The sequence below is a fragment of the Acipenser ruthenus genome, chromosome 11, assembly GCF_902713425.1.
Source record: "Acipenser ruthenus chromosome 11, fAciRut3.2 maternal haplotype, whole genome shotgun sequence".
Classification (NCBI taxonomy): domain Eukaryota; kingdom Metazoa; phylum Chordata; class Actinopteri; order Acipenseriformes; family Acipenseridae; genus Acipenser; species Acipenser ruthenus.
In genome coordinates, this window is record NC_081199.1 from 24,943,999 (window position 1) to 24,965,383 (window position 21,385).

The window sequence follows — 21,385 nt, forward strand, 5'->3', positions numbered from 1 at the left end:
GTTACTGATTCCAGGGAAGTGGCAAACTGACTTCCAGCAATATTTTTCAAAAATAAAGCAGGGGAACGCCAGTAAACTCGAGTGAGAGGACTTTCATCACAGCAACTGGACAGGTTAGTACCTTACCTTACTGCGGTGAGAAGCAGGCATATACCAAAAGTATTGTTGGTGGTCGTCTTCAAATTGAAAGGGAACCGTGATTTCAGAAAACAGAAATTTGGATTTGGATGTGGGTCTTAAATGTAATTGTGTTTTTGATGCTATTTAACATCTATACACCAATAATGTTATTAAAAACTACAGTTAGAAAAAATATTTAATATCTCGCCCCTTTCTCCCTGCCAATATCTGATATATACCCAATATTTACCCACCGAATAAAAAGGTACATTATTTGTACTATTTTTTTAAAATAATAATAAAAAGGATCCATTCCCAGGTAGTTGTATTTGTTCAGTGTTTCTTATTATGTCATCAGTTTCTCTTCACAGTTCTCTTGCCCAAACTGCACAAGAAAAAATCTCTTACAAAATAATAGGCACTACATACATATATTAACTTTTAAACACAAAAACGAGAAGAACCTTTAGCATACCACAGCATTGTCAGCAAGAAAGGTTCCTGATACAGGTCAGGTATCTGGAAAATAACATTCTGCTGTTATAGTGATGTTGTACTGCTCGGATAGAAATCAGCACAGCTTATGCTATTCTACAACCCCAAATCTAAAATGCCGGTAGGGAGTTAACACTCCCACACCCCCACCTAGTGATGCCACTGGCTAAAATCCTTTAAACTTCAAGCCTCTTTAGTTTCCACACTCCATTCTAATAAGTGATCATTTATTAATCTGCTGTAGTATGTGACTGGCAGGTGCAGATGTTCTCAGTGCAGGGCAAGCACTACTGTTTCAACAGTGTGCACAGCTCAATTTTCTCCGACTAGATGCAAATCCAAACGGACATCTCCTTGCAGTTGTCATGCATTTTTTATGATTTTTTTCCCCTCCCACAAGTACATGTATAGTGAAAGAGATAAGTTGTCAGTTTTAGTAAATATGGGTAGATTTTATTCAATGTTATCTGTGATTTAGTTTTTTATACCTGAAATACAGTGCTGATGAGGCAATAGCCTGTTAAAGTTGAGCAGTTAATGGTTTGAAATACTGAGAATTTTAAAAGGTATCTGTAATTATACTGACAGATTCAGCATACATAACCTGCTAGATAATTGAAGGCAACAGTTAACGAAAGACAAAGTCAGTCTTTCACAAATAATGACATCTGCAATGGATATTTATTCTTAACCAATCAAATGGTTTTGCCCTTCAAGGTTATGTTTTAGAATGGATAGCTTTTACTGCTTGAAATTTATGTTTAAGCCATTTTCAGGATTTTTGGGTCCTTTATTATCTTATCACTCCACTCACAACCTGATTGGCTGATTCGATCATTTTACATTGTAACCTGAATTTACTTGACATGAAAGGGAATTAACATGTCATCTTTGTCTGCTTAAGACAGGTGAAATGTATAGTTTTACCTATGAATTCATGATTGAGCACTTGTAGTTAAAAGCTTATACACTGACACTCTGATGTGAGGTGGTTTTAGAAAAGATGACTAAGGTGATGCAGTGACAATAAAGTTTAAAGAGAAGAAGCTTGTGTCCCTACAGAATGACTGAAAATATCCCCAAATGCATTCCCTGCAAAATGCATTAAAAAAAAAACCCTACCCTTTCCCTGAGGTACAGTGGAGCTTGGAGATGATCAGCAGAACGCATGTTTACTTTGGTTGCTTGCAGCTGACAATACAAGTAGGTAATGTAATCAGACAGGACAGTCAACCAGGTCTGGTTCCTTATAAAGGACACAGTCCCTCTGTTTGTAAATTAATGTTCAAATGATAACCTTGTTTTGTTTGAATCCCCTGAAACTCCTCTTGTTGATTCCTCCAGCAATCTGCACAAACAGCACTCCAGTTCCTGTCTTAGGATAAGTGTTTCACAATCTAATTACTCTGATGTCTGGTTGCATCCTTAAATCAGCTTTGTTGGCTGTGTGTTCTTGTGCATCAGTACTATGGCGTGTGGGAGGGGGCTGCTGTTTCCTGTTTAATTATTCTGATTGGACATGAGCAATTGCATTAACTGGCTGTGGTATTGACAGGTTTTCTTCTGATTGGCTGTTTGTGGCAGTGTTTTGGTGGATTGGATTGGCTTCCGGGCTACAGTGGGCAGGGATTTTTTTATTTTTTTTGCTGTGTGTGCTAAGGTTCCTCTCCCTTTATTTGAGAGACTGCAGGTGTTGCTGTCTGCTTGTGAGTAAGAGAGAGAGGAGAACACAGCATTCTCATCTCCCCCCTCAGGTTTTCCCTGTCTCCCTGTTCCTTGTCAACCCTTTCCTCCCTCCCGGACCAGCACCCATCTCAAACCGGACTGACCCAAACCTTCCCGGACCCTCCACCCACCACAATCCTTTGGGACACCTCCTAAACTTCACTATGCCTTCTGAACCAGGTAAGACTGTACTGTAGATGTACTTTAAAACTGCTCACACTAGAGCCAAAACGTGCAACAATTTAAAGTGCCAGTATTTCTTTTAGTGTTCACGAGAGCAGTTTTATTCCTGGTTTTACACTTTTTTGGTGCAGAGAGCTAATATTCCCTAGTCTACATTTCTGTGTGGATCTGTTTTGAAAAAATGAGGACCAGTTAAGAATTTAAATATGAACTGCTTTCAAATATATTTATATAGCGTCATATCTATAAATATGCAGTGTACATAGCATCCTATGTAATACGTTGTCTTTAGCCCTGACACATTTGCTGTTATTTAGCTCTGGTTTTTCAAATGTTTCTTATTTCTCCAGGGTCTAAATTGAAGTTAAATGTGCCTGCATGGTTTTCATTTTTCATTATTATTTTTGACATATTTAATTAGAACCTTTACAAGCCTTCAAGGAGGGAAGAGGGTTGTGTCCATGCAGCTGGAACTATCGTTATGAAATATAAACCAACTGGATAGCAAATGTAGTTTCTGATAGCATGCAGAGAAATTTAAACCAAGGAACAAAGTTGGATACAGATATTTTAACTGTAGCTGTGGGTCACTGTAAGGCATGTTTTGTGTGATTGGGTTTAAAAATATCTAAACTTTGGTTGATAAATGTTACAATATAAATAATAGCATAGTATGCACCACAGTAGGAAATGTCCATGAGATTTTAATTAATGAAAATAAAGACAGATTTGACAAGAAGCTTGACAATACAGTTTTTATTTAATGATATGTAAGAAAACATTTTGAAGACTAAATGGCTTATATAAAGAATTGTCCAGAGCTAAATCAGGGTACCATTTAGGTAAAGCAACATAAGTTGCTGGTTCAGAAACAGTGGGCTGCATTCATCGAGGGCCAGTATGCCAATGAAATTTGAGTCCTGTGCATTTACCGGAAAGTCTTCTGCTTGCGCAGCAACCTTTTATGGAATGCACATGTCATCTGAAAAATCAATACTGCAGACTAATTGCTTAAGTGTGTACAAGTATGTTCGAGAATCTAAGAAAAACACAGCACAATCCACCAATGCAAGATGTGACCCCTATAAAGTAGAAGATTGTAGTGAGCAGGGTGTCTCTGCGTGAATGGCTGTGGGGGAAATCTACTGGTTTGATCATTTATTTTTTCTCTGGTGTTGCTGCCCCACGATTCTTTCTGGAGCAGTGGTAGAATTTTCTGTTGCTATGTCTCGAGAGACTTCTGGGTGTCTGCGTTGGGAATATCCTATTTACTATACATTTTTTGTAAAAGTTGTAAGAATTTAGTTTTTTTTTTAATTCGTTCATCAAGAAGTTTATAATTTTTAATGTTCAAATACTAGGTCAGGGGTTTCCCAATTTTCCAGACGGGCCATTCTACTGCAGCTTTAAAAGATGACATTGTCCAAATAGGAAAATAATTTAGGACCTGGGTGGAGTTTTAATTGGCTCAACTTAAAATATGTGAACATGGTTGTTGATGGAAAAGGCCCAGTTAAACCCTTCTTAATTTATAACTCCCCAAGACATATCACATCGCTCAGCCTTGTGTCAAGTGTCGTTCTCTCTGTAACTGGGGCTATGTCTTAGTGTGCAATGTCCCTTGTCAAGTGCTTTTGTTTGGGGATGTCTCTTTTTGTGTAAAGCATACAATGAGTCAAGCAGTGTACCCAGAAATCGTTGTTGTGCATCCTGTAACCAGCTATATACCAATAGTTTGCTTTCTCATTTTCACATATTTGTTGACTAGTCAACAAAGTACATGTCATTGACCAAATATAGCAAATTGGTCTTTGCGTACTTTACTAAAAGCTGTTGAAGATAAAGATGTTGTTTAAATAAAGAAACATGTATCCTGTATGTGTAAAATAAATAAATAGGCTCAAAAGTGAACAATAATTATCTACTTCTCTCTTGAGAAGGAAAACATATCAGTTATAGTAATAGTATAGTCTGCAAGAAGTGTACCTGAGTGCTCTGGCAAGCAAGCAATCTTTCTGTGAAGTGATTGAAGCTAACAAAATGATTCCATAAATCGCACCTGTCATTCACTTCCATTCAATTTATCCAGCTTCGGTGACTATTTTTGTAATTTTATTTTTAAAACTTTTTTTAAAAACTCTATGGGATTGACCTGCCAAGACTGAAAACATGTTATTATTATTTGTTTATTTAGCAGACGACCTTATCCAAGGCGACTTACAGAGACTAGGGTGTGTGAGCTATGCATCAGCTGCAGAGTCATTTATAATTATGTCTCACCCGAAAGACGGAGCACAAGGAGGTTAAGTGACTTGCTCAAGGTCACACAATGAGTCAGTGGCTGAGGTGGGATTTGAACCGGGGACCTCCTGGTTACAAGCCCTTTTCTTTAACCACTGGACCACACAGCCTCATATACAAGCATTATGTACTGTAGTGTCGGGTCTCACAGTACTGCCGAGTGGGACTTTGTGTGCTACATTGAACTGGGGGGACCAGGACTATTACATTTCATGTAAATAGTTGTGTTCTTTGCCGCCTACCAGGCTGATGTAGTGAATTAGGTATACAATTTATTTAAATATAATATTGGTCTCTAGGCACTCTGTTTAAGAACGTCCAAATGTTAATAACTGAGACATACCATAATAGTTTGGTGGGATCATGTAGAACTCTGATTACCTTAGACAATAACCGACATTCACACAACATGTCAGAAATATAAAACAATAGTTTATTTAAGAATAAAAAGGGGTGCACCACTAATCCAATATTACAGAAAGGAAAGGCTATTGGTTAGAGATAGGCGTAAAGTGTACAGTTCATTGATTCCATAGTCAAACGCTTACAACGACCATAATATCATTAGCATACATGGTTTTTAAAAAAAAATTGTCGCCAATTATTTTTACCCCGGTTTTCACCCCAATTTAGCATGCCCAATTATTATCTGTATCCCCGGCTCACTGCTCGCAACCCCCCCGCCGACTCAGGAAACGGAGGCTGAAACACGCGTCCTCCGAAACGTGCTCCTTCCAAGCCGTCATTTTTCGCACTGCAGATCCACAGCAATGCTACCTGACCTATAGTGCCGGAGGACAACACAGATCTGGCGGCTCCGCTGCAGAGCCACAGGCGCCCTATCGGCCACAGGGGTCGCTGATGCGCGGTGAGCCGTGGATTCCCCTGCCGACCTAAGCCCTCCCTACCCCGGCAGCGCTCAGCCAATTGTGCGCCGCCCCCTAGGAACTCTCGGTCACGGTCAGCTGTGACATAGCCTGGATTCGAACCTGCGATCTCCAGGCTATAGGGCACATCCTGCGAGGAGCGCCTTTACTGGATGCGCCAGCATACATGGTTAATATATTAATATTAAATATGGCTTATCACACAAAGTGTCTACTTTGCATTAGTATTTAACAATACCCGTTTCTCATTGTAATTGATCATGTCAATATGCACGAGAATTAATTCAACTTCCCATTCAGAACGGAATCCAACATTCCAATAAGTAATTTAGCAAATTAGTTTTACCGTGTTACTTTAGTTTAGATGTGATGTACCAAACTAATAATATGTTATCAACCTCAGTTGATTATATATTCAAATGAACTCAAATTCTCTGCATTTACGAGGCAACTCCTTTGAGTTGCACATTTCAACAAAATAAATACATTTCTTACACCTCTAAAACAGGAAGTTGTATTCTATTTCTAGAACAGTTTATCCACTTAACTTGAAAGCATTTGCTTCAGTTACTTTCTCAAGTCTTAAGTATTTAATATTAGATATGTTGAATACTTATCGATTTCCATATAAAAAAGTCAATCTGTGTTGATGAACACTGCAGCTCTTTGGATCTGAAGTCCCAATGAAAGAAGATGGTACTTTGTTTGAAGTACGCATTGTTGCGTAGGCTCACAATAAACAAATAGTTCTTTTCAAATGGAGATCAGCTTGTTGATCTCCAAGTCATGCAGCATTATCGTTGTTGTTGGCAGTTTTCCAACTGGAAATAGTTCAGTTGATCAGACGTAACTCAGTTCAGATAATGCATTGCAATTTAAAAGTTATGTAGTTCATAGAAGTATTCTCGTTGCAGTTCTTCTGTACGGCTAGTACATGACCTTAGGTCCAGCTGCTGGCTCACTTCTTTCTCTTGCCTGGAGCGCTGTTCCTTCTGTGGGGCACACTTCTAGTGTTGGGCGCTCATGGGAAGCTCTATCATGGTGCAAACTTCAACATTGGCAAACTCAAGCTCTCTCGTGAGCAAAACTCCAGCGTTTCTGAAAGTCGCGCGGCTGGTTTTGTTGTCCTTACTTCCACCCTGTGATTAGTTAGTTTGGTTATTTTGGGCTGTGCCCGAGTCCATGTGGGTGTTTCTTATTGGTTGTTCTCATTCAGAGACAGCCCATTGTTCTCAATTGGTCTGTGGCTTCACCCCCTGTTGGCCGAATTTATGAGATGGACTGGTTCCTGTCTTAGGTGTCAAAGCACCCAGAACTGTCTGGCTTGCAGCACCGAAATTGTCATTCAGCGATCGTGAAGATAAGCCATTTGTACTGCAGTTAGTTTATGACTCTTTTTAAAAGCATTCTTCTCAGTGGGGGAGTTTGTGACCAGAAACCAAGAAGACACAGAGAATGGTTTAAGATTCCCCTCTCTATATTTCAATTCTGTTACTTTAATACACAGAATGATATTATGACCCTCTCTGATGCTACACTGAGTACGCCCTGCCGGAGTGTGGTCAGATCCAACTGTATTTAAACCGCAGCCTGTGATCTGGGAGAGAGAGATAACGAGCTAAATAAATCCATTTGTACTAAAAGATAATAAACAGCACTTTATTATCGGCACTTATTATCTCTTTTAGTACAAATGGATTTATTTAGCTCGTTATCTCTCTCTCCCAGATCGCAGGCTGCGGTTTAAATACAGTCAGATCTGACCACACCCGCCCCCCGCCCCCCCCTATCCGCACCAATCGCTGTGCGGTATACAGACTCCGGGCGGGGCGTACTCAGTGCAGCATCAGAGAGGGTCAGAATATCATTCTGTATATGAAAGTAACAGAATTGAAATATACAAAGGGGAATCTTAAACCATTCTCTGTGTCTTCTTGGTTTCTGGTCACAAACTCCCCCACTGACAAGAATGCTTTTAAAAAGAGTCTGCTAAGAAATAAATAATAATAAGCGCCAATTCCTACCCATTTTCTAAGAGCAATAAATGGCACTTTCAAGTGCCAAATAAATCCTTTTGCAGTGTCTCCTACCTCCCACTGGAACCCACTACACGCCACCGCCACAATACTATGGCATAGATAGGAAACCAACATGGTATAATTATACAGGCAATACACAAAGGGGAGTTTAGAAAGAAATAGAAATATAGCTGTGGTGGGGAGCCCCACCCCTATGTATATTTGTGCGCCGTTTTTATGATTTATTGTATTATTTTGTGTTTGTATTATGATATTTATTAGCGAAAAGCTGTGTTTATGATTGTTTGGCAAGGATGAGCGAGGTGTTATCCGACATTTAGTGTTTTAAATACCTCGTGAGAAGACATGACTGTCAGCTACTGACTGTTTAACTAGCTGACAGTCACGTACACTTAGTAAATCCGTGCAGAATGTGACCGAGGGATGATATAATAATTGATAGTTAGTCCCTCGGTCACAAATTATAAAAGATCTGCCGTTTGGCTGCACTCGGTGAAGGGGTTCAGAGTGGAGAACGAGTGTGGAGAGGAGGTAATAAAGTAAAAACATAAATACCAATTGCTAAACATGCTGGTTAATAAACCAGCACGATACTTGTTAGTGTTTATTGTTAGTTTGTTTGTTTAGTTTTTTTGTTTGAAAAAGCGTTTTGTTTTGTTTAAATCTTTTATTTGTTTAGTTAATAAAACGCTGAGCGCCGAAGCGTCTCAATTTCACCCGCCAGTACCTGTGTTTTGGTTTCTGTTTCTGGTCTGACGTCACCATACAGCCATCCTGTTCACAATAGCAAACATGTATTTTCATTTTAAAATATGGTACCATATTAAAGACATATAATTTTCAACCCTCACTTTCATGTAGTTGTGCACTTCCTTTGTCATTTTACATGGGAGTCAAATTGTTGCCACCCCTTCAATGCCTGTCATTAACCAATCATCTGCTTTGCCTGTTGACTGACATGCTTTGCAGCCAGTAACCCTGACACTGCTGAGGTGAAACAAACTAGCTACCACACTAGCTGAAAATAAGGAGACGAGGAAACTGTGTTGTCTCTTGAGGCACGGATTGTCACTTTTGATCCCAGCATTACATTCGCCTTGGACAGACTAGCATAATAAAGCTGCTGCAGTTGCCAACTTGTACTTTCTTTCACTTGTGTTCTTCCTTTCCAAGTGTGCCTGAGACTGCCAGTTTTAATCGCCAGCAATTACGTAACCTTTGTCTACGGGCATGTTCTAATATTCAGCAGGTTGCTAAATCTGAGAAACAGGCAGAGTAATAGTGCATATAGCAGTGTGGAGTAGTGGTCAGGGCTCTGGGCTCTGGACTCTTGACCGGAGGGTTGTGGGTTCAATCCCAGGTGGGGGACACTGCTGCTGTACCCTTGAGTAAGGTACTTTACCTAGATTGCTCCAGTAAAAACCCAACTGTATAAATGGGTAATTGTATGTAAAAAAGAATGTGATATATGTATAATGTGAAGTAATGTGATATCTTGTAACAATTGTAAGTCGCCCTGGATAAGGGTGTCTGCTAAGAAATAAATAATAATTCATGTTCTTGCATCAGTATTCTAGGCATATTTCTCTGTAAAACTAAGGGAATCTCAGCAATCTTTTTTTTTTTTTTTAACTGAAGAATATTAAGCATACAGATTTGTTTAAATATTTGAATGAAGGTCATTCTAAGCCGCTGTAATATTTATGTCTGAATGTGTTGAGAGGCACAACAAACAAGTACAGTATATTCTGTAGTCTGTTGATTTGCTGCTAGTATATAAAATAGCCTGAAGTAAAACACAAACATCATAAAGGTTATTATTAAGGACTTTAGACGAGTGTAACTCAGCTTTTTAGACGTTTGGACGGGGGTCTAGTGTAAGAGCGATTTTCTAAAGTTTCTAAATTCCCACGTTCATGTCCTGCCCCGTCTATCGGCGTCTAGTTAGGTTTTAGCTCATTACCATATTTTTATGTGTGATTGTCAAACACTTAGGGCCTCATGCACTAAACGGTGGTAAATTACCTGAAATACTGCGTGGTAAGAGAAACCCATACTGTGCGCAAAAAGGAAGGCGTGACCGCTCTATTCACTAATATAATAATATGCACGAATAAGGCAAGCTAAATTATTTTTTTGCCAGTCATCATAGCACAGGAAATGCTGCACGCATTACACACCCTTTATTTTAGTATATGGGCACTCCAAAGGACAAGTAGTCTGACTCTCACTTTGTCAGAATGACAGCGACCAAGGAGGCAGCAGCCGGCATCAGCTACATCTTCAGTGGGTCTCCGTAGGATGAGGGGAGGCGGCCCGGTGTTACGCAGAATTCTGTATCCCCATAGAATTCTGTATCTCCTTAGAATTCTGCATAACACCGGGAATGTCTTGCTTTGAGACGGTCAATGCGGAAAGACAGAAAAAAATTAACTGAAAACAAATATTTGTTTGTTCACCTTTAACCCCCTCTGGTTATTTTTGAAGGTACTCCGGTACTGAAACATTGGCCAAATATAAATGTGTTTCTTTTAAAGGGATTGCAAGTGTCCGTTTTATTTCTTTTTTTCTTTTAAGAAACTTTAACCTTGCAGCTGCTTCTCTGGTGATTTCGACGTGCTGCACAGGCTAGTCACAATGTGTGCAGTACTCACTGTTGTCTTTTCCATGACAGAAATGCTAATGTTTTCAGGGCCGAAATAATTCAGTGTAATTCATGTGTTAAAAGAGCACAACTGTCTCTTGGCTGTTTTGGCAGTATAACGTCATAATGGAAAAAATACAGTACATCTTTTGGTAAGTTGCATTTTCAGCATCATATCATTATGTACAGTATTATAACACTGTTAAAATATTGTCCATAATCCACAAAACCAATGAAATACATCCTATGTAGCCTATATTTGACTTTTTTTTTGTAGTGTTCTGTGGAACATGGGTAATCATTTATCCTGGAAAAAATTAAATACAGTACCTGAAAGCAGACATATGCGTTTATCATGTTTCCCACACAGCACTACTTGTGGTCTGCTCTAGTTATATTGTGATTTAGACAGACACCGCCTGGTTTCAATAACCGGTAAACTTAACACGTGCTGAGACACGTAGGAAAGTAAATATGGTTTTTATATCAAGTCCCTTCCTCGTGGTATTAGGGGAAGAATTTGAATAGATTTCCATGGATTACCATTATTAATTGTATGTGAATGACTCGCATGCGGTATCTTTTTCATTTTGCGTGCAAAGTCATTTGCTGCTGGTTAGTAAATATAGCAGGTGTACAAAGCACACAGTAACGGGCTTACTGCGTGGTAAACTGGTTACCACTGTTTAGTGCATGAGGTCCTTAGACTCTGTCTAAACAGTCTAAAGTTAGACCTGCTCCAATGGCGTGTAGAGCACGTCTACAGAAAGGTGCCTGCTGCTGTCACTTGCAAGAACACAGTGGAAAGTGGAGAGGGGAAAGAGATGAGAGTTGACGAGAGGAAGACAGGTGTGTTGTAATGTTTGTAAACATTATTTACATTTATCAGTCAGAATCATGTATTGATTACAAAAAAAATCTATAGTATTACTATAAAATCCTATAGGATTTGTATAGTATTTCTGTTTGTACTACTTCGTTCTGTTATGTTGTATAATATTTACTATATAATTATATAGTATTTCTCTATAGTATGTCCCAATTAACTAAATTTTACTATAAGATTCCTATAGTAAAACTATAGAATTCTTGTCATAAGGGATTATACATTAATTTATGTTCCCCAAATTCACATTTTAAGTGTTTTCTCAACACTTTATCACATTAGTTTTTGGAACTTACTCAAAATTACATTCGTGTTTTTATTACAGGAAATAAATGTGGACAAATCAGAACAGTACCATGTTGATAATGCGATCAAGAAGCACGAGAAAGTCCTCAAGTACAGTCTGAGCAATAACAGACATTCAAAAGGGTTTAAGTAAATTATCAAGCAGTATTTATGTATTGCTACAGGGTACAGCATACCAAAAGTTTTCATTCAAATTAAGTTGCACTATAACACAAATTCATTTTCTCATGCCCTTTTGCATGGAGAAAAAAATACTGCACTTTAAAAATTCAATAGTGTTCCAATGCAAAGTCTGATGCTTTTTTTAAATACATGGAGAGTATCATAAATGAAAAGGTGAGATATTTATCTAATAACAAAACAAAGTCTTCTCATTACTAAATGAAAAACAAATTCCATATTTATTTTGTTTTTCTGAGGCAGCATCTGGCTACCTTTTGAGCAGAGCATTCGCCTTTCTCATCTGACGCTTTTATTTTGACTTTAGTGGATTTGTCAGCTCCCTTTCCTTCTGCAGCGGATGAGGCGGGCATTGCACTTTGAGTTGCAACGTCTAAAACTTAGACAAAACGCATCACTTTCCATTGATCTGCATACATTGTAATGCAAAAGTAATTTACATAGACAGCTAGCTGACTAATGTCTAAATATTTGAAAAGCATCCCCTTCTCTTGATGTCTAACTCCGATGCTAACCTATGAGAGAGGTTGGGCGTTGATGCCATGAATAGTAAACTTAGACGTCTCAATGAAAATGTAGTCATCTAAAGTTACACCTTATCTTAGATGGGCTTGTTAGAGCCGTGATTTTCCAATGTGACTGTTGTAAGTTGACGTTTCTAGATGACCAGGGGTGCTGATTGAGCACACAGACGACTACAACCCTCCATAAGGTTACATTGGATTTAGACGACGAGCAATCAATGTGATTTTCAAAGTTTTAGACTTTAGTCTGTTTGCCGTCTATGCAGTTTATTGTAATGTATGCAAATGAACGGTAAATGATGCATTCGTCTAAATGTAGACGACTACACACAGATTTGTGATGACCAGGCAGCGTCATCAAGCAATGCGAGCCTGTGCTTCAGTACTGCAATCTCCTGGCTCCTGCTGCTGCGCTTTTGCAACGTGAGAGCGAGTTCAACTCGCTGAATTGTGACATCTAAATACATCTAAATACTGCCGTAGTAATACTACTACTACGAGGATCTACTTATGGAGACCATCTGCCTCTCAGCCTTCTTCGGTCCTCTCAGAAGCTCCGAATTCACTGTTTCTTCTGCTTTTAGTTTCCCCGCGGCGGGTATTCGTTTCTGTGACCTTTCTTCTATTACAGACGCCTTCATCATTCGGCTACGTACCTCCAAGACGGATTAATTTCGGCGTGGTCAGTTCATTCAGCAGACAAGTATCGAGTCCACTATCCCCTTTCTTTTCAACGGCAAGGTATCTCCCATCCCCCCGACCCTCTGTTCATTGATTCCTCTCGCTCTATCATCACTCGTCACTGGTTCTCAACCCACCTCTCCACCCTCATCTCCAGAGCAGCCCTCCCGCCTCGGCTCTACACCCCCATTTATTCCGTATAGGCACAGCCACCTCCGCCGCGAGGGCCAGAATCAATCACAGCCTGATCAAGAATATGGGGAGCTAGTCCTCTTCTGCGGTGGATTCTTAGCCATTCATCCTCCTCTGATATAGTTGCAGCCCATTCTACAATTGCTAGTATGCCCGGAGTGGGGGCTTCCTGTCTGCCGGGGCCACCAGAGGTTTTCCCCTAATCAGCCTCAAGGGGTTTTTTCCTTTCCACTGAGTGGCAGGTATTCACATAGCCACACCTACTAATAATTCCTAACCACCTCTGTTCGTTCTGTTTGTCCTTCTAGCGTTTTGTATATGTTATGCATTGGCATGTGTTCTTTGTTTTTGTCTCACAGTGCAGGTGTTTCACAGAGTCCATCCTTTGGTGATCAAGTGATCTCACTTCCCCGACCTCAGGTGCAGGCCTTCCTTCTAATGGAGGGATTCTCACCGCCGTGAGTCAGAGTGGACCCCCAGCCACACTCTATCCTCATGCGCTTACCTTACCTCACCTCACCCAGTGAGGCTCTGTTCTATCCATCCCTCTCTTCGGGACGTGGCCGCGTTACGCTTCCAGTGCTCGAGTCCCAAACTAACCTGCATGAAATAAATAATAATAATTACCCATATGGAAAAATCTCCCCATTTACCCCATGAGGCCAGCACTTGTATTCTTGTTATAAGGCAGAACCCCTATTGCTCCCGATTACAGCATTATAAAGGGTGAGCACCGTACTCAATACAAGTATTATACTTACGGATGATACAACATTTTACAGGTTACACAAACCAAGCAGGTCTATTCAATTGATCTAATCTGTGGCAGTACTTCTTCCACTTAAATTATTACAAAGGCCAGTAAAAAAAAAAGTAAAATCGCAGGTTTGATCCTATTTTAATATTTTAATTTGTTATTTAGGTCTGTCACTGTTAATATCAGCTGAATAGACATTGTTCTATTCTAAAACCGTACAGCCAATACTCATTTAAACAATGATAGCATTTTAATTCTGTAACTTGCAGCATGCCGTGTGGGTTTCTGAATGCAATTTCAGCTGCCTGATAACTTGTTAGGCAGCTAACCTTGTTTACACACACACATATTTCCAGAGGAAAACAATCTGTGCTCCAAGTTGAAAAACTTGACAGCGCTCTGTTTAAATTTCAGCAGCTTTAACATACAATCAAGAGTTTCTAGATCTTATAGACTAATCCTACCCAGCAGATTGAAAAGCAAGCCTCCTCCTCAGTGTCTGCACTTAAGAATAACCACTCAACAGGAGGTAAATGAATAGATCAGAATAGAACTCTTAAGAACCACAATGACTCAATATACTGTGCTGCAGAAGAGGGATTAGCTGCAACGTATGTCTGCACACACTAGCAGAACTATTAGCTACCCGTAACGGCAGCACAATGGATTTGGAACTAATACTGTGTCTGGTTACAGGAGTACATTTCTATTATTAACGCTTTAATGTTAGTGTATCCAACTAAATAACTCCATACATCTTACCTGTTTTGCACTTCTATTAGCTACACAGATTTCACAAGTGCAGTTTTAAAAGAAACACATGTTATAGCCAACCTGTATTTTTACAAAATGAAATCTGGTATAAGACTAGGTTAAAGAAAGTTCTCAGTTTCCATACCTTACTTTCGAAAAATCTGTTACATTTCACCTCAGCAGTGTCTGCTGGGTTAAAACATGTTACTGGCTAAATGTTTGACAGTCAATAGGGGAAGCAGCTGATTGGTTAAAGACAGGAAAGCAGGCATTCAAGGGTTGGGGACAGTTTCACTCTCCAGGTGAAGTGCATGGCTTGTAAACAGAATGTTTGAATATAGCAACAGATATCTATTTTAAAATAAGAATACATGTTTACTACAACATTTCTTTTGTTCAAAGGTGCATATTTATAAAAACTGCATAACAGGTAAGAATTATGGGATTAGTTTGTTAGCTCCAAGCACTTTAGCACATTAGCCGCAGGATCTAAGTGTTGCTAGCTTCTTTGTTGCTCTGTTTTTTTCACCCTCTGAAGTAAAAGAAACACCGCATTAGAGAGTCTTGCATGATCCCTGTGCTAAGTGAAACATTCAAATATGGATAGCAGCAGTTAATGTGTTAAGAGTCACTTAACTGCTAGCCTGAAGTATAAGGCTGCTGTCTCTGTAATGTTTATGGGATCTTCACAGTGCATTTGGAATGCTACTGCATTGCCATTGAAGATCATTTGGAAAGGGTTAGCTTTTACTTTACAAATGTGCCTACTTGACATTTGCATTATACTCTGAGTTCCAGTTTTCAAATACTTTACAATATTAAGTCAGCAATTCCTTCATGTGCAATTTCCGTAAGCCGATGGAAGGATTAAATTAAATACACAGTGATTTTTTCTTTAAGAGGACTGCTCATTCAGAAGTATAACCTACTAGCTGAAGTACCCGGCATTGCCCGGGGAAATTCAATATTGCAATATTTCAAGCATGACAAATTGGGGAACGGTAGCCTTATGGTTTCAAACATAGTCCTCGGCCTTCCCCTGGATGAAAGAGGAGGACAGAGTTTGGTTGCACTGGCTCCTGCGAGGTCTGAATGCATAAAGGAACAGACAGACATACAAACTTTCTTCTTTACATTAAGATTTAACAAAGCATGACATTTAGTTTAGCCAAGTTGGGGGCATTTGTTTAGTAATAGAGACATGGTTTCTTATTAGGGCTATGTTGATGACAAGGAGGAAATGCAGTGCAAAAGGAAACTGACATTTATTTGTGGTAGATAATTCATATTTTGAAGACAACAAAGTAAAATGTGTCATCAGAATATACTAATAAAACATATCTGTATTTAATCAATGAGGAACAATTCTGATATTCAGGTTTAAAAGTGGCAGATATTAGGATTACTTTAGGAACAGACCAATGTTGAGTCTTTTTAGACTTCTAAATAAAGCTGACAAAAGTAACCAAGGGTTTCTATGGCAGTTGACGCAAACATCTTGCACAGTATATTGGTACTCTGGCATATTAACCCAAATGATGATGATAACCTCTATACAGTATCTATCTATCTGTCTATCTATCTATCTATCTATGGTATTTTTCTAATGTTAACATAATTATGAATATTGTATTTGAACTTGTTGGACATGCTTAGGACAATTAATGGATTGTTTTTTCATAATTTGATAAATTGAATCAATTAATTATACTGTTTCTAATGTTAATAATTCCCATTTTCAGAGCTATGCAATATATTGGGAATATTTTTCTTTCATTTTAATTGAATTAATCTGTTTTTGGATATGTATAAATTGTTAATACATTGTGTGTTTTATGACGAAATGTCCAACAACATATCTAATAGATCTGCGTTTCATTCTAAAGGTGGAAATTGAACTAACTGATTAGACAGTGATTTTATGCAATTAGACAGTGAGGTTCATTGATAATGAATATCAGCTGCATTTAACAGATTCTATGAACTCCATTTTTTAACATGCTCTGATGAAGACAATCTGACGAAATGCGTAAGCTTTATTTAGTTTTCATTTTTACCTTGTTCTTAATAAAATATGAATAATTGAGAGAAATTTGTGATATAAGTTTTTCATTAAGCGAGGGTTGCCTCTTCATCCTTCAGTGGTGGAAACATCATACAAAGTATTTTTTCTTTTAAAATATATATACAGTGCCGTGAAAAAGTATTTGCCCCTGTATGATTTTCTGCATTTTTGCATATTTTTGACACTGAATGTTATGAGAGCTTCAACCAAAACCTAATATTAGATAAAAGGGACCCTGAGTGAACAAATAACACAAAAATTTGATACATATTTCATTTATTTATTAAAGAAAGTTATGCAACACCCAATGCCCCCATGTGAAAAAATCGCCCCCTTCGACTCAATAACTGGTTACGCCACCTTTAACAGCAATAACTGCAACCAAATGCTTCCTGTAGTTATTGATTAGTCTCTCACAGCGCCGTGGAGGAATTTTGGACCACTCCTCCATGCAGAACTGCTTCAACTCAGTGACATTTGTGGGTTTTCGAGCATGAACTGCTCGTTTCAGGTCCTGCCACAACATCTCAATGGGGTTTAGGTCTGGACTTTGACTAGGCCATTCCAAAACTTTAAATTTCTTGTTCTTCAACCATTCTGATGTAGACTTGCTTGTGTGTTTCGGATCATTGTCTTGCTGCATGACCCAGTTGCGCTTCAGCTTCAGCTCAGGGATGGATGACCTGACATTCTCCTGTAGAATTCTCTGATACAGAAGATAATTCATGGTTCCTTCAATGACGGCAAGGCGTCCAGGTCCTGATGCAGCAAAGCATCCCCAAACCATGACACTACCACCACCAAGCTTGACAGTTGGTATGAGGTTCTTACTGTGGAATGCAGTGTTTGGTTTTCGCCAGACATAAAGGGGTCCATGTCAGGCCAAAATGTTCCACTTTTGACTCATCTGTCCATAGAACATTGTTCCAGAACTCTTGAGGATCATCCAGGTGCTTTTTGGCAAACTTGAGACGAGCATTCATGTTCTTCTTAGTGAGCAATGGTTTCCGCCTTGCTACTCTGCCATGAATCCCATTTTTGCCCAGTGTCTTTCTGATGGTGGAGTCATGAACACTGACCTTAGCCGAGGCGAAAGAGGTCTGCAGATCCCTGGATGTTGTTCTAGGGTTCTTTGTGACTTCCTGGACGATTTTACGCCTTGCTCTTGGAGAGATTTTGGCAGGACGGCCACTCCTGGGAAGATTCACTACTGTCCCAAACTTTCTCTATTTGGACAATCTGTCTTGCCAGGCCTTTGTGGTATTTGAACTGTCTTTATGATGTCATGTAATATTGATATGCCTAATGTATCTGTTTTGGAAGAGACACAAATTGTCTTAAAAGCTTTTATGACATGGGATGAATTTCAGTTCCAGAAATACATTACAGGCCCATTAACTTTAAAAATGCAGCATCACCCCCCCCCCCCCCTTTTTTAAATCATGCTACTAACCAATTTAAAAATGTGTCTGAAGTCTCCAAGGGTTTCTGGTTTCCAGGTCAATAGCCATAGCAGGATGCATGCAGGATGCTAGAGATGTGTTTGCCAGCAGTTCACTGCTAATATGACTCAACAGCTACATTTCTACAAATTGGATTGGTTTCCAATTCGTAGACTTCTTTTCAATAGTATTTATTGATAAAGAGATGTGTTTACATAACTAAACTGTATTCGAAACTTTGCACTGTACACAGTCTATATGGATAATAGAATGTATGGGAAAACACACTGATCAGCTTGTCTGTGACTATTTTTCCATAGCAGGGCAAAATCCGCTGTATGGCTTTCATCCAAAATAAAACAAAATGTTGGATTTTTTTGAGGGCTGTTTCTCACAAGCTGTGAAATAGTTGATTTATTAATTGTAAGTAACAATGTTTGGGTTTTTTAACGGGCCTATAATGTTTGTTTTTAACATTCTAAAATTGTTGAAGGATTGATAACCCCTGGGGATATTATAAATAGAGGGACTAGAGTTTTGCATCTTGAGAAGAGCTTGTCCAATTGTGATGACACTTCACCTGCTTCATCAAGTTACATGATGCCTTTTCATATGCCATTTTAGAGGTTTTCAACCACTTGTCCAATTGTGTCCATTCTTAAGCATACATTAATAAGAGTATTGGAATCTGGGGGTAGGAAGTCTATTTTAACAATCTATACTGTGTCAGATCTAAATACTGCTGCTCTTTAACTATATTAATCCAGCTAGGGGATCCTCCTGTGGGTGATATCTTGACTTACTTATTAACATATCTAAATAGAACAGAAATACAGTGAAATGAGGTTTATAGATTTATGGTTATTTTATACCCCCAATGACCCCCAGAACTCACATAGAGCCTTGATAATATTCAGACCACATCACAGAAGTAATTCAAGCCACTGTAGCAGATTTGGCTTTTTCTTTGTACTTAGCCAGCTTTTATGACATGTGGGTTTTATATACCAAATTGTTAATTGCTTCCTTTATACTTTTGTTGTGAAGAACGCCACATCTTCCCCATTTTGTCCCACATACATTATAGAGGAAGCCATAAACTGTAGTGTATATTAACATTTACAAAAACAAATACTTAAAGCACACAATTGACCATAAATCCATGCTAATAACACACCCATGCTTAAGACACTTCTTTTAGGGACATGATTTGGAGCAGTTAAGGGAAAGAAAACATAAACCCATGATAAACATTTAAGACCACTTCAAAATGTATTTCTTGCTGAAATTTCCCTTTTAACCCTCACAAACTTATCAAAACCAAGTTGTCAATTATTCTCTTCATTTAATAAAACATCAAACAATTCTAGATTGTATTACAAGCTTCTAGCAACTCTGTGGGTAGTACTTCAGCTTTCACAGCAAGTAACCTTGGGTGCTGTATGATTTGTCTACAACATGAACAGCTTGTTATTGTTTGTGTTGGTGGCAGTAATACTTGTATTGTATTAATACAATGCCTGGTGCTGTGTGATTAATGGCGTTTCAAGCTGTGCAGCCAAGCTTTCTGTGACCCACATTGTATGAGTTTTGTATATGAGCTGAAAGGACCATTCCCTAAACTTGCTCTAGTTCATTTCAACACTGTATTAATGTATACACACTACAACATTTTTTGATGACCGAGCAAAAGTGATAACTCTGCAGTCAGAAATGTATCCAAGGTCGCATTGAGTCATGTGGGGGAGGGGGAGGGGACTGGGAATTTAATCAGCCAGTGGGATAACACGACAGCTCAGTGTTACATCCTTTGTACAGACTATGCAATTTACAAGAATGACAGCAATGTTTTTTTTTTTTTTTTTACTTTTCAGTGCCAGAGTAGGCTGTTTTGTATGTTACTGATTTTTGTTGTTTTTATCTGTAAAGTGCTTTGAGGTGATTTATCGCGAAAGACACTACATAAGAAATATATGTGGATTGATTGATTCATATTATATTCACAACACAAATGTCAGTTTCTGATGATAGACATGTTTCCACAGTTATGGATGCAATCATCCACCTTTCCGTGTGCAAAGAAGATATAAAATAGATCAAGTTTTTGTGTAACCACAGTACAGTTTACCCAATTTCCAAGTTTGTGTCATATCAGTGTTCTGTTAATGCAGTATCTTGACACTAAGGGTAGCACTGAATAGTGAACTAGTCAAACAGAAAAATGACAGTCGACCTCAGAAACTGATAGCTGACTACTCACACACTTCGAATTCAAAGCAGTAGTAGAGAAGCAGACTATGAACCTATAAACAAAAATAGCAATAACATTTTAGAACATTAATAGTTTTAAAGCAGTTTTAAAATATAGTGTACAAACAACTATAGGCCTCATTTATGAAAGGGCACTAAATGTAGTTGTAACGTGCACATTAAGTAGTGAGCCTAATGTGCACCATAAAACTAAATTTACTGTCCAATTTACTAACAAAGAATGCATTAATTTATGTGCACCGGATTTGGCTAATTTACATACCATAGCGTGCACACTACATGTATTCACGCGATAATGAATAAAATTGCAATTGTAAATACGGAAATCATGAACGTGCAAACCAAATTCAAATTATGGTGCACCATAATGTTTAGCGCCCTTTCATAAATGAGGCCCTATGACCAGACATCAAATACATGATTTATTAATTACTGATTTTTTTTTTACCTTGACTATTTGACAAATAAATAGTCATTCTACCCTAACTGACACTATTACTTTTTAAATATATTAATAAAAAAGCAGTTTGCATATAATATGAAACTGTTTTGTTCTGTTGTTTTTGGAAAAAGTAACCCTATCATTTCAAGAAATTAATTTTTTGATAACTAACTAACTAAACGTTAATGACATTGCACAATTTATGGTGGATTATCATACAACCCTAAAAGACATGTTTGACCTTTAATGGTTTCTCTGCTTCACTGTACCCCAATTGTGGATCTACCAAGGGGCACTCCCCCACAAAGAGTTGGTTAATTGGAGTTATTTAAATGCAGTTCCCAGTATTTAAGCGCTTGGCTTCTGACAGTCTGAGATCTCTTTGCTTCTTTAGCTTCCACTTGAAAGAACGGTCAGACAGAAATGGAACAATAATTCAATTGATAGACATGGATGCAGGAATGCTGATTCAATTAACGGTCTCGCGATGGT

The 21,385-nt window shown here is 38.5% G+C and overlaps 1 protein-coding gene across 11 annotated transcripts in view; it reads left to right on the plus strand.

The window, feature by feature from the left end:
• Window positions 1–2,274: 2,274 nt before the first annotated feature.
• Window positions 2,275–21,385, plus strand: part of LOC117426174 (poly(rC)-binding protein 3-like) — a 106,172-nt gene continuing 87,061 nt past the window's right edge. For 10 of the 11 annotated variants that reach the window (XR_009330542.1, XM_059033485.1, XM_059033486.1 and 7 more), the window contains exon 1: window positions 2,277–2,520. The gene's annotated coding sequence lies outside the window, so the exon portion shown is untranslated. Of the gene's footprint in view, window positions 2,521–21,385 lie in introns of all 11 variants that reach the window. The other variant, XM_059033494.1, reaches the window with a different exon arrangement.